This window comes from Lepidothrix coronata, unplaced genomic scaffold (assembly GCF_001604755.1).
Source record: "Lepidothrix coronata isolate B3197 unplaced genomic scaffold, Lepidothrix_coronata-1.0 Scaffold234, whole genome shotgun sequence".
NCBI classification, from domain to species: Eukaryota; Metazoa; Chordata; class Aves; order Passeriformes; family Pipridae; genus Lepidothrix; species Lepidothrix coronata.
Window position 1 is genome coordinate 32,489 of NW_016690414.1, and position 15,809 is coordinate 48,297.

The 15,809-nt window shown below is 42.8% G+C and overlaps 1 long non-coding RNA gene across 1 annotated transcript; it reads right to left on the minus strand.

Annotated features, from left to right (window-relative positions):
• Window positions 1–2,509: 2,509 nt before the first annotated feature.
• Window positions 2,510–15,319, minus strand: LOC108506987. The gene is made up of 4 exons (XR_001877919.1): window positions 15,181–15,319; window positions 12,132–12,335; window positions 3,482–3,656; window positions 2,510–2,641 (listed from the first exon to the last, which is right to left on the minus strand). It is a non-coding gene; the product is annotated as an uncharacterized LOC108506987 (long non-coding RNA).
• Between the last annotated feature and the right edge of the window lie 490 nt (window positions 15,320–15,809).

Consider the following 15,809-nt stretch of genomic DNA (forward strand, 5'->3'; position numbering starts at 1 on the left):
ATTCAGGACAAGACCTGATTAGGACAAATTACCTCATTTATTTCCTTTGTATGAAGTGTTCTTTACAATCACTTCAGGCATGTTGTCCTGTCCAGTGGTATGAGAAGACCTGAGATCTGGAAGTTTATTCCTGTGAAAGTAACAGAGAAAATACACTTTTAAACGTGGAAAGGTATCTGACCATCCTGATTACAGTGAATAGGGACAGTGTTAGCAGATGCTGCATCACGCACATACTTTATTACGTTATTTTGCTTTTGTATTTTTAACATAGAAAATGTAGTACTTTTGGCATGAAAGTAGTGGAAAAAAAAAGGAAAAAAACCACCCTAAAAAAAGCTTTGACTTTCTATGTAAACTTGAGCACTTTTAAATGCAGCTCATTTAAAAAATAGAAAGCATTATCAAGGAAAAGAATTTTGGTGAAGAATAAATCAATGGGAGTTTTTACTGACACACTCCTCTTATTCATTGAAACATGGCACCTCATTTTAGGCACACATAAAACATGCACAGGATTGTGCTGGTAGAGAACACCTATTTCTCACTAAGAGTAAATTCAGCAGGCTATGCTGTTCCAAAGCACCAATCTTTGGTGATATAGAAGTAAGACATCCCTAAAAATAAGCTTTTTTTAAGGAAGATGAAAAAAAAAAAACTCAGTCACATCATCAATAAAAGAAAAAAATCCCCTGAGACTTAAATCAGAAGCTTCTAACTAGCCCCCCCTCTCTCCCTTAGTTAAATTTCTGGTGTTTTCTAAGGAAAGCTGTTGAGATAAAGGAGTATAAAAGAAGAGACAATTTTATGAGTTCATTTGTATAATTAGAGGTTTAAACCATGAGGATCAGCCATGTTCTAGCTTGAAAGGTCAAATGCATTTGAGTATTCATATTTTAAGAATTAGGCCAAAAGAAGATTCAAAATTAGAGGGTATTTTGATCAAAATTTTTAAGTCTCTCTCAAGTAAACCAAAGTTAATTAAATAAAATTGCTCATGGCTGATTAGAGTGTACATTTGACCATCAGTTGCATCTCACATTCTGCTACCTACCAGCTGGAACGTTGATGAGACTTTTTATAACTTCATTAGAGCTACCTTGTGGAACAATTTAATCATATAAACTCTTATAATGCAGATGCACAAGTACAACAATACCAGCTGCTGGCTTCTGGTCCTGTCATGCTGCTCTACCCCTTTACTTCTCGCCCTGCCATACAGCACATCCCTGCCACATGGGGACTGCCTTTGCAGGATGCTCAGCTGCAAGAACAAGCTGATTTTTCCTGCCTAACATCCAAGGTGCAGAGTTCCTGAAGGAGCAGTAAAGACATGGGGCTTCATAGGCCCGGATCTTACTGAGGGAACCTCCTGAACAACGTGGTTATCTGACAACGTAGACAATATTTTTGGTTGTTTTTTTTTTTTTGGGGGGGGGAGCAGGTAAGTTAACACTGAGAGGACAATATCCACCTATCTAACTGCTTGAAATTATTCTTTTGATTCTCTTTCGCAAGGAATTCTGCAGGGCTCTGGCACAGGGCTGTCCTCTCTCACCAAAGAGAAAAAAAAGCTTTAGCCAAAATGAAATATTTGGATTTTCAGGATAAAATGGCTTAATGTCTTCTCTACGGCAAAACAGCGGAAGAAAAAGAAGCAGCAGCATTGCAAACAAGTGAGGTGACACAGCTCAACATGCAGCCCTCCTTACTATGCAGCACACCTGCTAGTGCATCACATTTGAATAGTACCATTTATCTTTATAACCCCTTTCTTTCTAGACCGTATTTCATTTATTTCTTTGTCTGACCTCCAGCTCCTCTGTCAGAGGTGGTACAGACAATAAGCAGCAGCAATGGGAAGGAGAGCAGAGGCAGAGAGAAGTATCAATTTATACCACAGAGAAGTATCAATTTATACCACAGTCTTGGTGACTAATCACTGAGTAGCATCTCTTCAGAACTAGCACAGTCTCTGAAAGGTTCCCATATGTTCGAGGCTGACTGTGTGCACGCATGATAATCAGCTTCAAATTATAATCAAGATATTAGAACGCAACTTTGCAAAGCAAACAGCTGAGAAGATCTGCAAATACTTGTCATGGAGAAGACAACAGAGCTTTGGAGGGGAGAATCTGGCCCCCTTCAGCTTCTGGCTGATCAGTGTTCAGCGTGGGGAGGGAAAGAGCCCTTGCAGGGGGACCGCTGAGGGCACTGCACCGATGGGACCTCTCCCTCATGTCTGAGAAGAGTAGTAGCCAAGCTGTGTCACTCCTGTTTCCCTCCAAAAATAACTCTAAAAAATTACCTGCAATGCAGAATGGATGTTGTCTAGATAAACCCATGAGGGTTGAAAGGATTATTTTTTTTATTGCCAGTCCCCAAAATGAACCGTACAAGCAGACTCACAGAGGAGCAAGGTTCTCAGTGATTCAGTTTTTCTGCACAGCAACAGCAGGACAATGTGCTTCAGTCCTAACAGGCTGGCATCAAACTGCCTTCTCCCCTTCAAGGCCTGAGGACTTCTCTTCCACAGGACTCCTCCAGCAATCCCAGTAGTGCCATGGGCATGCAATGGCATAGATGGAGTGCACATACTCTGGGCTCTGTTTGCAGCAGCAGCTCCATGCAGCCTCTCTCCCTGTGCATATCAAACAGAGTTCATGATGATAATTTAAACATTTGTTCTTGTTCCCCACTTGGTCCCTTTTTTTTTTTTTAGCATCCCGAAGGCCTCTGCATAGGAAAAAGCAGGTGTGGGAGTAGCTAACGAGATATTCATTAAGATCAGATTTTGATAGAGATGACAAGCCAACTCAGCCCCAAACTTCTGCTTCTCAGCATTCAGCTTTAAGGATCGTTTTGTTTTACAGCCAGAAAAACTACCTGCAGCAGCATTGCTGGGGAACTAAAGCCTCCAGCCACATTTAGCTTCCATTTCAGCTACTCTGCATTGAATATTCCCCTTGGAAATTCAGAGAGCTACTGCACTGTCTGTTACATGTGTTATATAAAGACAATCAGGATGAGGTATTTGGGCACTGACCTGCTTGATTTTATTTTTGGCATTCTCTCCTTCCCACCCCACCACATATATTTGTGAAGCATGAAATACATTCACCCTTCCTGACTCAGTTCTATTCTTTTTCAATCCTGACAGAACACTTGAGGTTGGTAAGTGAACTGTGCTAGGCTGGGTCATGTTTTCAAATGAAGAAAAAAACACCCCACAGCCCTGAAGCAGATTGATATAATTTTGGTTTCATAGCTGACAATCATTTTTCATCATTGTTTCAAGCATGAAAGATTTAGCAGTGGCTGCATAAAACTTCAGTGGCACAAACCTTTGATGTTCTGTCAAGCAGCTTTGCTTTTCCCCCTGTCATACAGACAGCAGTCACAAATTACTCCCTGGCAATCCTAGGTGAGGATTATGCAGATTATTAGAAAAAGATGAGGTTTAAAGAGTTATTAAAAGTACCTCTGTGTTTCAGCAACACGCAAACACGCAATTGTGTCCTTCACAAAACCTCCTGGTTTTCTTATTTTAATGTGCTGCTGGTTTTCCTCTGTGTCAACGGATTTCTTTGGTTGGGCATTTTCTCCTCAGATTCCAAGTAATCAAACTGTCATGAGCATCCTCCTAAGAGAAAGCACTGGAACAAACAGAAAACCACCACATTAGCAATCTGCTTGTGAGCTGCAAACACATGCACAGAGGCTGACCAGAGCACATGTTTCTCTGAAGGGCCAGTTGTGCTACTTGGAGTGTGACTCTGCAGGATAAAGCTACATGGCAATATAGAATTAGAATATAGTGTCCTATTTTATTTTAAGCTACTGCCTTCTTGAATGGATGTACCATCTGTTTCACCACTAATGAATTCAGGACAATTTTTTGCCCTGGCTTGAGTTCCACTGGGTTGTCCAGAGTTTTCTCGTGGGCACCAGTTTAAATTAAATAGGTGAAATGCCACTGCAAGAATTAATGCTTAAAAATCCGTGTCTTATCCAGTAAAGTCTTTCACCTAAACAGTGTGTGATCTTATTTTTTTTTTTTGATCTGCAGTTTTATTTCATCAACAGCATCTGCAGTTTGCTGTGTTCTATATTTTGCTATGACACTGGATTCTGCAGACCTCTGGAACACGAGTTCCCCTAACTACCATTGCAGTTTTGGGGATGCAGGTCTCTGAGATCTTTGCTTCACGACTGGAAGTGATTTTTATCATCCAAATGGGCTTTAGCTGTAAGATGGTGATAACAAAACTTCTCCAAATAATTGATCTGCCCAAGGTTGTGCAAGGAGTGGAGGTTAAGGAATATCAGCGTCTTCCTCAGAGCTTTGGAAATTATTACTATGGATCATTATTAAGATCTTTGAATTTCTGAATGATGCTTGGGCTCTGTTGCAAATACTTTACAGGAAACTGCCCTATTTGAGTAATCTCTGATGCAATCTAGGAAGAGCACAGCAGGTTAATGAAGGGATGAGAGGAAAGTAAGAATAACTAGTAATAAGTGAAAGAAATAGGCTTAGTTGTCTGTACAAGATTTGCAGATGAGCGTTTCATACACACAGTCATGTGGAGATAGATAGGCATTCAGATCCCCAAAACTGAGTAATTCACTCCAAGTACCTCAAATTTCATGGCTTTCAAGATTTAAAGTGACCTCTTCAAAGATTAGACAGTGATGAAAGATCAAATCAAGCAAACTTTTCCTGTCTTACACCTTAAGAAGTCAATGGTACTATGCACACAGCATTTTATGGGATTATATTTTGCTCTGCTTGTACTCTCACTTATTTCTCAGTATTTAATTATCAAATACCTCAATGAACTCCTCAGGATACAGCTACAACTCAAAAATTATTCACTGAAAAGAGCTGTTGAAGAACATTTGACACACAGAGGAATCCATTTGTAGAAAATCCCCGATCAGCAAAATTCATTGACTAAATTATACATGATTAATTATTCACCCATCTCTCACCATACAACTTCCCCCCCTCCCCTTTGACAAATTCCTAAAATGATCAAAATGCTGATCACAGCCCAACAGTTTATACAGCCTCTTGCCTTTATGTCTCCCTTCCAGTTTCTTCCCTCCAGTCCTTTAGTAAGCAAACCCTTCTGGTTCAGCAATTTGGCGAACCAGAGAAATTTTGACTTGCAATTATATAACTGCTGCAAGGCTCTCCAGTCAGCAGGAATGCCATCCAGGAGATTCACAGCTGGAAAAATGAAGGAACAGCCGTCTCCCCCTGCCACAGGACTTTTATTGGGTATGCAGCCTTCAGTTCTGAACGCTTTGATTTATTGGAGGGAGAAGCAATGTGAAAACACTGTCAGGCTTCTGCAGCCACTGAGATATTAGACTGCTCCATCCATGTACATCACGCTCAGGAAAAGCACAAGAATCTGGAGGGTTATAAATTAGAAGATCCTGGAGGTGTGGAGTGGAAGGAGGAATCAGGAGGGTAAACTTAGCTTGTGATTAGCTTTAAATCCTGAGAAACATGAAACAAATTCTGGCTGCTTCATGAATTACACCTTGCCTTTCCCAATTGTTCCTTTATTTGTAATTCTCCAGCAGAAGTGCAGACCCACACTCTCTCTGCCCCTGGCTGGCAGCCATTTGGGCCAGCAGGATCTGCCTGATCTGTTGTGCTCTTTTTCCCACATATCTTTTTTAGAAATTGAGATCTTAGATCTGATGTATTTTTAATTCTGCTATGAAATCCTTACTTAGAGAAGATGCTGCTTTGGCTGACAAGGCCTTCCACCAAGCTGTGGATCACACTCTTTTCTGCCCTTCACAGCAACCGTATTCCCACTTCCTAAGGGATCTCTTTTAAAGGGAACTCTTTTAGTCAAGAGAAATGAGCTCTCTCTTCCCACCCTGTCTGCACAGTGCCTGGTTTATACTATTCATATAACAACTCTCCAACCATTAAAGGGTAAACTGCAGCTACAAAATTCATGCTGCACAGATTTCTAAACCTGAAATAACTTTTACTTGTGTGTTACAATTTGTATTAGATCCCATGGTCCAAGGCTCTATAAACGATTTTCAGTCCTGAACCAGACCCATAACTTCCTTCACAGCTGATTTCTGGAGTGTAAGGTTCCATATGATGTTCTGTACCGTCCTCAACTCTAAGCCTGCTTGCAGGTGATCCTCCTCTGCATTGGTTGATCTCAATTAGCCTAAAAAGAGCCAGGGCCTCTTTTGCTCCCATCCTGTACACGAGCATGGAATCACTTAAATTCCCTGCACAAATGTCATCATTCACATCTTCAGCTCCTCAGACAAAAGGGACCTTTCCAGCAGAATACACTGGACTAGACCTCCTTACTGCAGGGTTGTCCCTTTAAATCATTTCCTAGGGCTCACTCCTGGCTTGATGGGGGAAGGGAAGGCAGGAGAGCCTGGAATTTTGGGGGGGGGCAGTTGACTGCAGCTCTTAACTAGTCATTTTGCAGCTAACCTCTGTAAGGCAGCTCTCTTCCACATGGTAAATAGGCTTATTTATTCTTCTCACATCTCATTACTAATGCTTTCAATGTATCCTAACTAGACAAGCAACCAGCTTCTGTCCTTGGATACCAGCCCAGTTCTCCTTGACTTCACCAGCAGGCACAGACTATCTGAGGAAAGAATTCAGCTCAGTATAGTATTTACACTACATGCTAATTATTAAAACAGCCACCAGCTCCTGTTTCATAAGCAAAGATATAAATTCCAGGTCATTACATAAAATGACTTTATAAAGCATTTGCAGAGACCATTAACTTAGCTACAGCTCTCTGCTCACCCTTGAGAGGAACAGGGACATCTGAAACAGCAGCACCTCACTCTCTCCTCTCCTGCAGAGGTGTGGTTGCAAACCAGGAGGGATGTTGTCCACCTCACTCACTGCCTGGTCCCCGGTGGGAATTTGATTTAAATTCTATGGGCAGCAGGTGAGGGAAGCAATTCTGTCCCTCTGCTCTGCTCTGCTCTGGGGAGACCCCACCTGCAGTGCTGCCCCCAGCTCTGGAATCCCCAGCACAGGAAAAACATGGACCTGTTGGAGCAAGTTAATTAGATGGATGGAGGACCTCTCCTATGAGGAAAGACTGAGAGAATTGGGGTTGTTCAGTATGGAAAAGAGAAAGCTTTGAGGTGACCTAATTGCAGCCTTCCAGTACCTGAAGGGAACCTAAAAGAAAGATGGAGAGGGACTATTTGCAAGGGCCTGTAGTGACAAGACAAGGGAGAATATCTTCAAACTGACAGAGGGCAGGTTTAGATTAGACATTAGGAAGAAATTCTTTACTGTGAGGGTGCTGAGGCAGAGAAGCTGTGGCTGCCCCATCTCTGGGAGTGTTCAAGGCCAGGTTGGCTGGAGCTCTGAGCAACCTGGTCTGGTGGAAGGGGTCCCCGCCCATGGCAGGGGGTTGGAACTGGGTGATCTTTAAGGTCCCTTCCAACCCAAACCATTCTGTGATTCTCTGATTTCATGGTACATCAGGAAAACCAATTTGAGATCTTGCAGCTGATACAACAAGAAAAGGTGAGGGGATGTCTTCCTGTGAGTAAAACTGCTACAGAGCAGAGTCATTCCCAGGCCTCTCTCAGGTGTCCTGTGCCTCATTTCTCCATCTGTAAAATAGGGCCAATAGTTCCCTCACACACAGGTGATAGGGAGATGAAAGATGCTCAAAGATTAAGTGTAGTCCATAAAAACATGACAAGTTTGATTCGGTATAAGCTGGTGACAACTGTAAATTTCAAAGGCAATTCATTTCACAGATTTTAGTGCCATTTCCAAACGTTTATGTCTACTCTGCTACTGCAGTTCACTTTGCAAATCCACAGCTGTTGAATAGAAGTCATTAAGGGAAGGGGGGAGAAGCCACAGTTTTTGTAAGAAGTGATCAGGAGCAAATTAATTCATGTAGGCTATGAATTTTGCATCGGTAGGTTTCAGTGCAAATCCAATTGCAGTAAACAGTTTATATTCCCCCTCTAGCTATTGTTTTGAGCTATCTTCAGATGCATACTGATCTCCCTGAATTGCTTTATAGGCTCTTAACATTGCAGAGGTTTTCTTTGCAGCTGATAACCCCAGGCTGGTACCTTCAGGCTAAAAGCTGACGCTGTAGAGCTCATGTGTACCAGCTCAGTGGAGCCGTGCTATTGGATAGCTGAGGGTCTCATTTGTAATTAAAGAGTAGAAAAATTGATTTCTGAAAAACAGTTCTGGGATGAAGGTGGAGTTTGCTGTGAACTCAACAGCTCTGGAGTTTCAGACAACAGCTTTTAAATTTTTTTCTGTGCAGGGAAACAGCCTGTCAGAGGTTTGTGCTTCCACCACCTAACCAGTCACAATTCATTGCCCACACAGTTGTGCCAACAAACTGATCACAGTATTCCAAGCTGAAATCAAAAGAAATTAATTCTAGGTGATCTACCTAGTCCAGTCACAGCACAGCTCCAGAAACAGATTAATGAGCACAGCTAAGGGAGCAGGGTTGTGTGAACATCCCTAAAACTATGACACTGTCTGGGGAAAAAAAGCCTCTTTTGGTAGCTTTCCCAGCAACCAGCTCTCAGAGAAATCATCCTCAATTGATATGACCAAAAAGCAAGTGATGAGAGCCCTTATAAACCTAGTAGGAGTCAATTTAAAAGACAAAAAAAGGGCACAATTGAGGCCTTTCTCCTGACACTCCCTGTTCAGGGCTCCATGTCCATTGTTAACAGCCGATAAAAGATTTCTCCCAGACATTCTTTGTGCCACTTCCACTGTCCCCATACTGCTGGTTGGTGGCACTGCACGCTGAAGACCTCTTCCTGCCAGACTTTTAAACAATGCACAGACACACAACTCACTCCAACTTAGATCTGACACTTTTCCTCAAGATTAAATGGGCTACTCGCAGAGACAGACAACTCAGAAACTTCAAAGCTCCCTGCCTTAGCTAACAAGAAACAAATTGCTTCCCCAGTGACTCCTCTCGAGGGAGTAATGCAGGATAAACCTGTGATATTTGCATTAATTCATCTTTAAATATAAATCGGAATAGATTCTGTTTCTGTAATATATTTCCACATTATTTAAATGGACTTGTTTTAAAAGCCAGTAACATGTTTGCTTTGGGAATATTTTGCATTTATATTTACCTTTTGGCTGGCAGTTCATTTTATGGGAAGATCTGTTGGAACCAAAGCAGCTGAGGATTACAAAGATTTTAGAAAGGATTTACATCTGAGGCCCCTTTCATCACGATTTTCAGCAATGCCACTTTTCTTAGTTTAGTGACATTTAAGGATATTGGAAATATTTTGGTGACAGACCCCACCAGTGAGCTCAGCTGCCCAAGGAGAGCTGGGCTTTGTTGCACCTGTCCTGATTCCCGCTGCCTGTGGAGCAGGTTTGATGAGCAGACGTCATAGCCCTCTGCAGAGGTGCTCGATTTCATCGTCCCATTTTTTGTAGTGGGGGAAACTGAGATATGAAGGAGAGAAGGGAACAATATTGCCTGAAGGCCAGTAGAAAAAGGATTAGTTTTTTTTCTTGTTTGCTCACAACAAGCACCATAGGTTACAAGTTGCTCACTCACTCCATCCTCTCCATTTATGTCAAAGTGCTTTGAGACTATTATTAGGGTATTCCTGCACTACCTAGTCCTGTTTTAGGATTCACTATCCGGTTACACTTCCCTCTGCTGCTGGGGGAACTCTGCAGCTGAGCAGGTGTAGAAGGGACCTGGTATCACCCCAGTGCACTGTCAGCATCTTTTAGTTTAACCTGACAGTAAAAGTGGACTTCAGTAAAACGCTGTCAATGGAAGGACCCGAGGCACGAGATGGGAGAGTGTATGTGCAAATCTGTAAGACTGTGTAAGCTCAGATATCCATCAAAGTGAAGAAAAACCTTTCTGAGGCTCAGCTCCTCTTCAGCCCAAAGAGCTCCCAGGCTCCAGGTGCTCTCTCACGGCATTGCTGGCCTGAGAAAGCAGAGCTGCTGTGCTGTTTTCATTGCTGCCCTAACCCACAGCAGCCACACGTGGTGTCACACAGTGTCAGTGATGACACCCCACTGCCTGAGCAGCTGCATCACTCCTGGCCTTTGTTTTGTCTCCTGATTAGCTGCAAGAAATTCACTGTCACACAGAAATCAGATTGACTCCCACTGCATTGGTTGGGAACAGTATTTGTGCAAAGACTCTCTAAAGGCAGACGTGAGGTTCTGGATTTTTTGATAAAGTTCACAACTGAATATTATGAAGTGGTGGGGGGAAATCAATACTTTGGTCACTGGGTAAATGCTTTTGAGTTCTTTTACTGGCTCTAAGATTTACTGTTTAGCCACTCCAATTCCCATCATGTGCAAATGTTTCCTATATTAATAGAAGAAGAGTGATTTGTGGGCAGTGAATGGGAAACAGGACATCAATTTAATGGGGCCATTTGGGGTTAGCACAAAATGACAGAACAGCAGGAAGCAGTTAAAAGCTTCCCTCTCAGCAATCAAAGGCCTGCAATTTTGAGTCTTTTCCTCCAATCAAGTAGTGCATTGATGAGAAACCAGTTCTGATAATGACCTTTGAAAGACCTCATTCTGGCCTTCTGGGGTAATTAATTTCTCTAACTGTGGTGTCCTAACAGGAGCTCAGCAAATGCACCTCATCTACACAATCACTAGAGATGCATGACAAATGGCAGAAACCAAGGGGAGATTTCTTTTCCCTTATCTTGGCTGAATTTTTTTCCTTTGAAGGCTCCTGATCTGACTTGCTGGTATTGCTTTTTCTATGTGCATCTTCCTCTCTCCTACCTGTCTGTCCCAGCTCATTGAAATTATGGATAGACCATCCTTACTAATTCATCAGTCCTACTGTAGCTCAATGCATGAGTTCCTTCCTGTGCTGCATATTTTTACATTTCATTCTATAAGGCTGCTCCTAGATCAAGTCACGCTCACATTTCATTCCAAGCTTTAGTTCAATTAATATCACGGTTTTGGCAGTGCTGAAAAGAAACTCTCCTTTTTCTTTCAAAGGCAGCCATGGAGTGCTGAATGCCAGCTTCCCTAGATGGGGAATGGTAGGTGTTTGCTCTCAGTCCTGCTGACACCAGGAGTTGTATTTCATTATACAAAAATACACCTTCAACCAGTGACAACAAACCTGCCAGCACAGACTGAGCTCCTGGAAAATGCCAGGAACGAATCAGGACAGCACAGTAGCTTTCAGCTGATTTTAGTGACCATTCCACAACCTGCTTTTAGAGCTCCAGTTTTCAGTTTTAAGGCTCTTCTGCCTTTTCCCAGCATGCTGGAGATGGTGATACCCATGATCACTGTGACTGCTCTGCTGGGGAGCTCTGCTTGTAAAATAGGAACAAAACCGACTGCCATGAGCTGGTAGGGACCCCAACTTTTAAATTTCTCATGCTGCACTTCAGTGACTTTTCAAGCTCCTAATACCAGCTCAGAAATGCCGTGAAACGCTGACCTGGCATGAACTCCCTCTGTCAGTTCAGATCTGTTCCAAACCTCGGCAGGCGTTCTGCCAGATCTGGGATCATCCATCCCCCCCCTGCAGCTGGCAGAAAGGTGACACAGAAATCACAGCACTTGCAAAGGCCATCCTGTGTGCCCCAGCTAATTCCCCACAGAGGCACCATGTTGAGCCCACGCCGGATTCACATCAAATCATTAGGAGCATTTGAAAAGGGAACACAACACCCTGCTCCTGCCATCCCTGGAAACAGGAGAGCTTCCTCTCCCAGCTGTGTCTCGGGATTCCTGCTCTTTGCCATCTTGTTATAAGCCAACAAAGACCACGTGTAGACGGGTGAAGGAGAGCGCTCGATACGACAATTACAGGCTATACTTGAAAATTATTTTCCTAAGCAGGGTCAGCCAACCTGCTCATGCCCCGGCACTGAGCAGGAAAAACATCTTATGTAGCATATATGGTGAAGAAACTGCCATATGAAGTGTGGAGGACAAAGGCAGAAACATGTATGGACTGCGCAGCAAAACAAATTCTCCCTCTGTAGGGTCTAGGAAAGTCACGAGCACAATCAACTTTTAAAAATCATTTAAATAGTTGTCATGACCCTATTCTTACCTTGTGTCTGTTGATTTGGCTCCCGTGATGCCTGAATATCTTTTCTGAAGCCAGTTTGCTATCTATTGTCTGTGCCTGATGAGAGCTGTTATTTCTGATTATATGCTTTTCCTCTGTATTCCAGATCTCTGTGCTTTCTCTCCCTCAGCACATTTCTCCCTAAGCACTGAAGGTGTCTGATGCAGGTACCACCTCCAGCACGCCCTAGTGGGTAAGAACAAAGCAAGAACATGTCACACCTTAGCCTAAGACTGCAACCAAGGGGCAATATCCTCACATCTTGAAGTGCCTTTATACTGTGCTACCCCCATGCTCTGGAAGTTCTGCAGGATTTCCATGCTAAATACGGTTCCATCGTTCTTTTATTCATAAAAAGTCCCACTGCAGAAACAAGCCAGGCAAGCCAAGCTCCAGCTGTCTATGAATTTATTTTATTGCACCACAACTTCCTAAGAACAAGGCGTTAAGGAAAGCAGATGTTTCCATGTGTGCTTTTAAAGTAGATGTGAGCCCTGTCTCCCAACACGTCCCCTGAGCCCACAGGGACCATTGACTCTGTAAAGACAGAAGCATGAATTAGCCTTTGCAGAATCATAACTCTCACACCCTACAAAAAAAGTGAATTAATGCTCATTTTCCCTTTTGAGCACAACCAGCAATTGGCTGGAGAAAGTGAGGCTAGGGAATACTGAAATACATCTGTACACACAAAGGAATTATCCTGCCTCTCCTGCCATGCTAGGCCAGTGTTCAGCACATTCAAGACAACTTCCAGGCAGCACACCAAAGCACTGGGATGTCCCACTCTCACTCAACCAGTCCTTTTCCACCAGGTATTCCCAGTGCCCCCAGTCTCAGAACACAGGGAATCGTTGGGCTTCGATCACATGGGAGCCTCTGGCACAGAGTAGGAATAGGGAGCTCAGGGTAGAAGAGAGCTGGAAACTCTCCCAGAATAACAATAAAATTCAAAATGGGATTCACAGTTGTGAGAAGTCACAATCACATGCCATTCAGCAGCCCAGCTATAACCCTCCATCACCAGAGTACTGTGATACACGATCCCAGTTCTTTGGCTCATGGAATCGCCTTGCTCACAACAGCCCTGCGCCTGGGAGCCTCCACCACTGCCTCCACACAGAGGTTCCCGCTGCACTTTGTGTCTTCCAATTCCTCCCAGCTGCTGAGCTGTTTGACACAATGCTCAGCACGAGGTTGCTGTCAGCAACACAAGGTGCTTCACCCTCAGGGAAATGGAAACCCCACTCAGATACCTCCCCATGCCAGCCCTGTTTGTTGTTAGGCTAAAACCAGCCACAGCTATTTCTCAAACACTGATGCTCCCCAAGCAGCACTTAATGTCACTGTGAAGCTTTAAAATGAGACCTAGAAAACTGCCCTTGTAAGGATTTGTTCAAATGTAAACCCCACTGTACCAAGGTGGAGGATCCCTGAAGGCCAACTGTGTTATCTTTTGTCTAGAGAAAACAATTAGAAAGCTGATTTTAAAATGCTACAATTAAAGGCTTAATATAAATACATTTCTGATGGTATCAACAAGCTTTCAGACTTCAAGAAGCTCTTTCAAAATATCAGTGACTTCAAGCAAAATAGCAGGTTCTGTTTCCTCCTTCATGGTGAACAGACTACAGGCAATTTACATGCACTTTCTAATCTTAAAAATACTTTATCTGTGCTATGCATTGTATGTGCTATGAATTTCACACACAGACTGTAAAAATATACATAAAGCCTCATACAAATTTACTGTTCTGTCTGTAGATTCATGGCTGAAGATAAAGCATTGTAGTACAAAGGCTTGGGGGCAGGCACACAAAATCTGATGAGCAGGAGTTCTGTAAAATTTAATAGAATGTTTGTACCTGTATTTTAGATAATCAGATTACAGTGGGATTTCAAAATTAATTTGCCTTTCTTGGGCAGTTTTATGTTGTGTTTTGGGAATAATCACACAAAATGAACACTACAAATGAAAATCCTGGGTTTATTGAGGTCACTAGGGCAACTCCTACTGATTTCAATTGGGCCAGGGCCTCACTTTATGAGGAAGTCTTGGGGAGAAAATAAATTCAGACTTCTAGAAATGCAGCAGGCATGCCAAGAAGCCTTTTCTTAATTTTATTTTGAACATGGTCAGACTGCCATCTGAGAAAGCAGCTCCTTTCATTGCCTTCAGGAAAACAGCAGGTATTCCTGCTGCCACTGATTCCCTGCAAGGAATAGGCTTTAAAAGCCGCTGCTTTTTACAGTGGCCAAATACCGTTGATGGGCTGAAGTCCCCACCTCACCCCTGTGCCAGGATCTCAGCTTCCACTGAGGGCTGGGCTTGGGAGGTCCAAAAAAGCTCTCTCAGCTTTCTTCAGCTTGTCCTGGGCTGTGGGATAACTAGTCTTGCTTATCAGAGGCCAGGAAATCCTGGGTTCCTACACCCAAAAGCTGAGCATTCACAAGGAGCCTGTTTTAGACAGGACCTTGTCCTTGTGAGGGGCAGAGGCTGTCAGCTCCTGAGGAGTTTCCAACTGAGTGGGAACAGGGAGTCCCTTCTCCACCAAGCAGGATATTACCTGCAAGACTGAATTCAGCTCTTGGAGGCCAATTCCTCCTCAACCCAGAAACATGCTATCACTTTTTCCTTCCATTTCAAATTCCTTTTTTTTCTGGTGCAAACACATATGTGCTTCTTGCCTGTTTATCAAAGGATCTGAGGCTGCCAACAGCACCCATCTCCTCCAACATAGCAACTTAGACTTCTAATGCCAATGTGGTCCTTCCTGCACCAAATCACATTGCTATCTAACACACATTTGAGAGGTGGTGTCATTAGTACAGTACAAGGCATAGGACAGTTCCTGCTTGAAGCCAGTTCCACATGAGAAGTGCAGGACACATAAGAGAACTTGGATCAGGAACGTAGCAGTTTGGTACCAAGTACTGCAGTAAGAACTCTAACAACTTACCAAAACTGAAAAGTTTGATGCCTGTAAACAGGCTTTGATCAGAATTTTGGATGAACTCTGAAGGTACTCACTTTTACTGGGGAAGACTTCCTCAATTAAATTTCCATGTCTATCAGACTATGGAGTATTTCTCATATTAGCTTAGCAATATCTGAAAGGTCTTGGAGATAGACATCATGGAAGTGGGGCTTCAGCTTCACTGACCCCAGAAGTATTTAAAATGAAGCCTCAAATCTTCTGGAAGAAAATTGTTAAGTAAAAAAATAGTCAGAATTCTGAATAAAACGATATAATTAACTTTTCAGCAGAGAACAGCCTCTTGGCACTAACCATGTCCTTTCTGATCTATCAGAGACTGAAAAGCAAGGCCTTTCCTCTGCCAACTGTCTTCTTAGAATAAACAAAAGATCCTCCCCCTTCATCTCCACATATTTAATAATATTAATAGAACATTAAAATATTAATGCTACTAGACAAGGCCTTTCATAAAGCACATAAATGAATTCATTCACTCTAGCTCATTAGCTTAATCGTCAACCTTTTTACAATGTAACTGATTAACATTTTCATTGTTCTTCCTTGTTTTTCCCTTAGACTTTTGCTTCTTCGGGGATCAAAAGATCTCTGAATACATAAGCTCAACAAATATCCCTACAAAACTGTACAACAATAGAGATAACAAAGTAAGGGCTTTCACAGC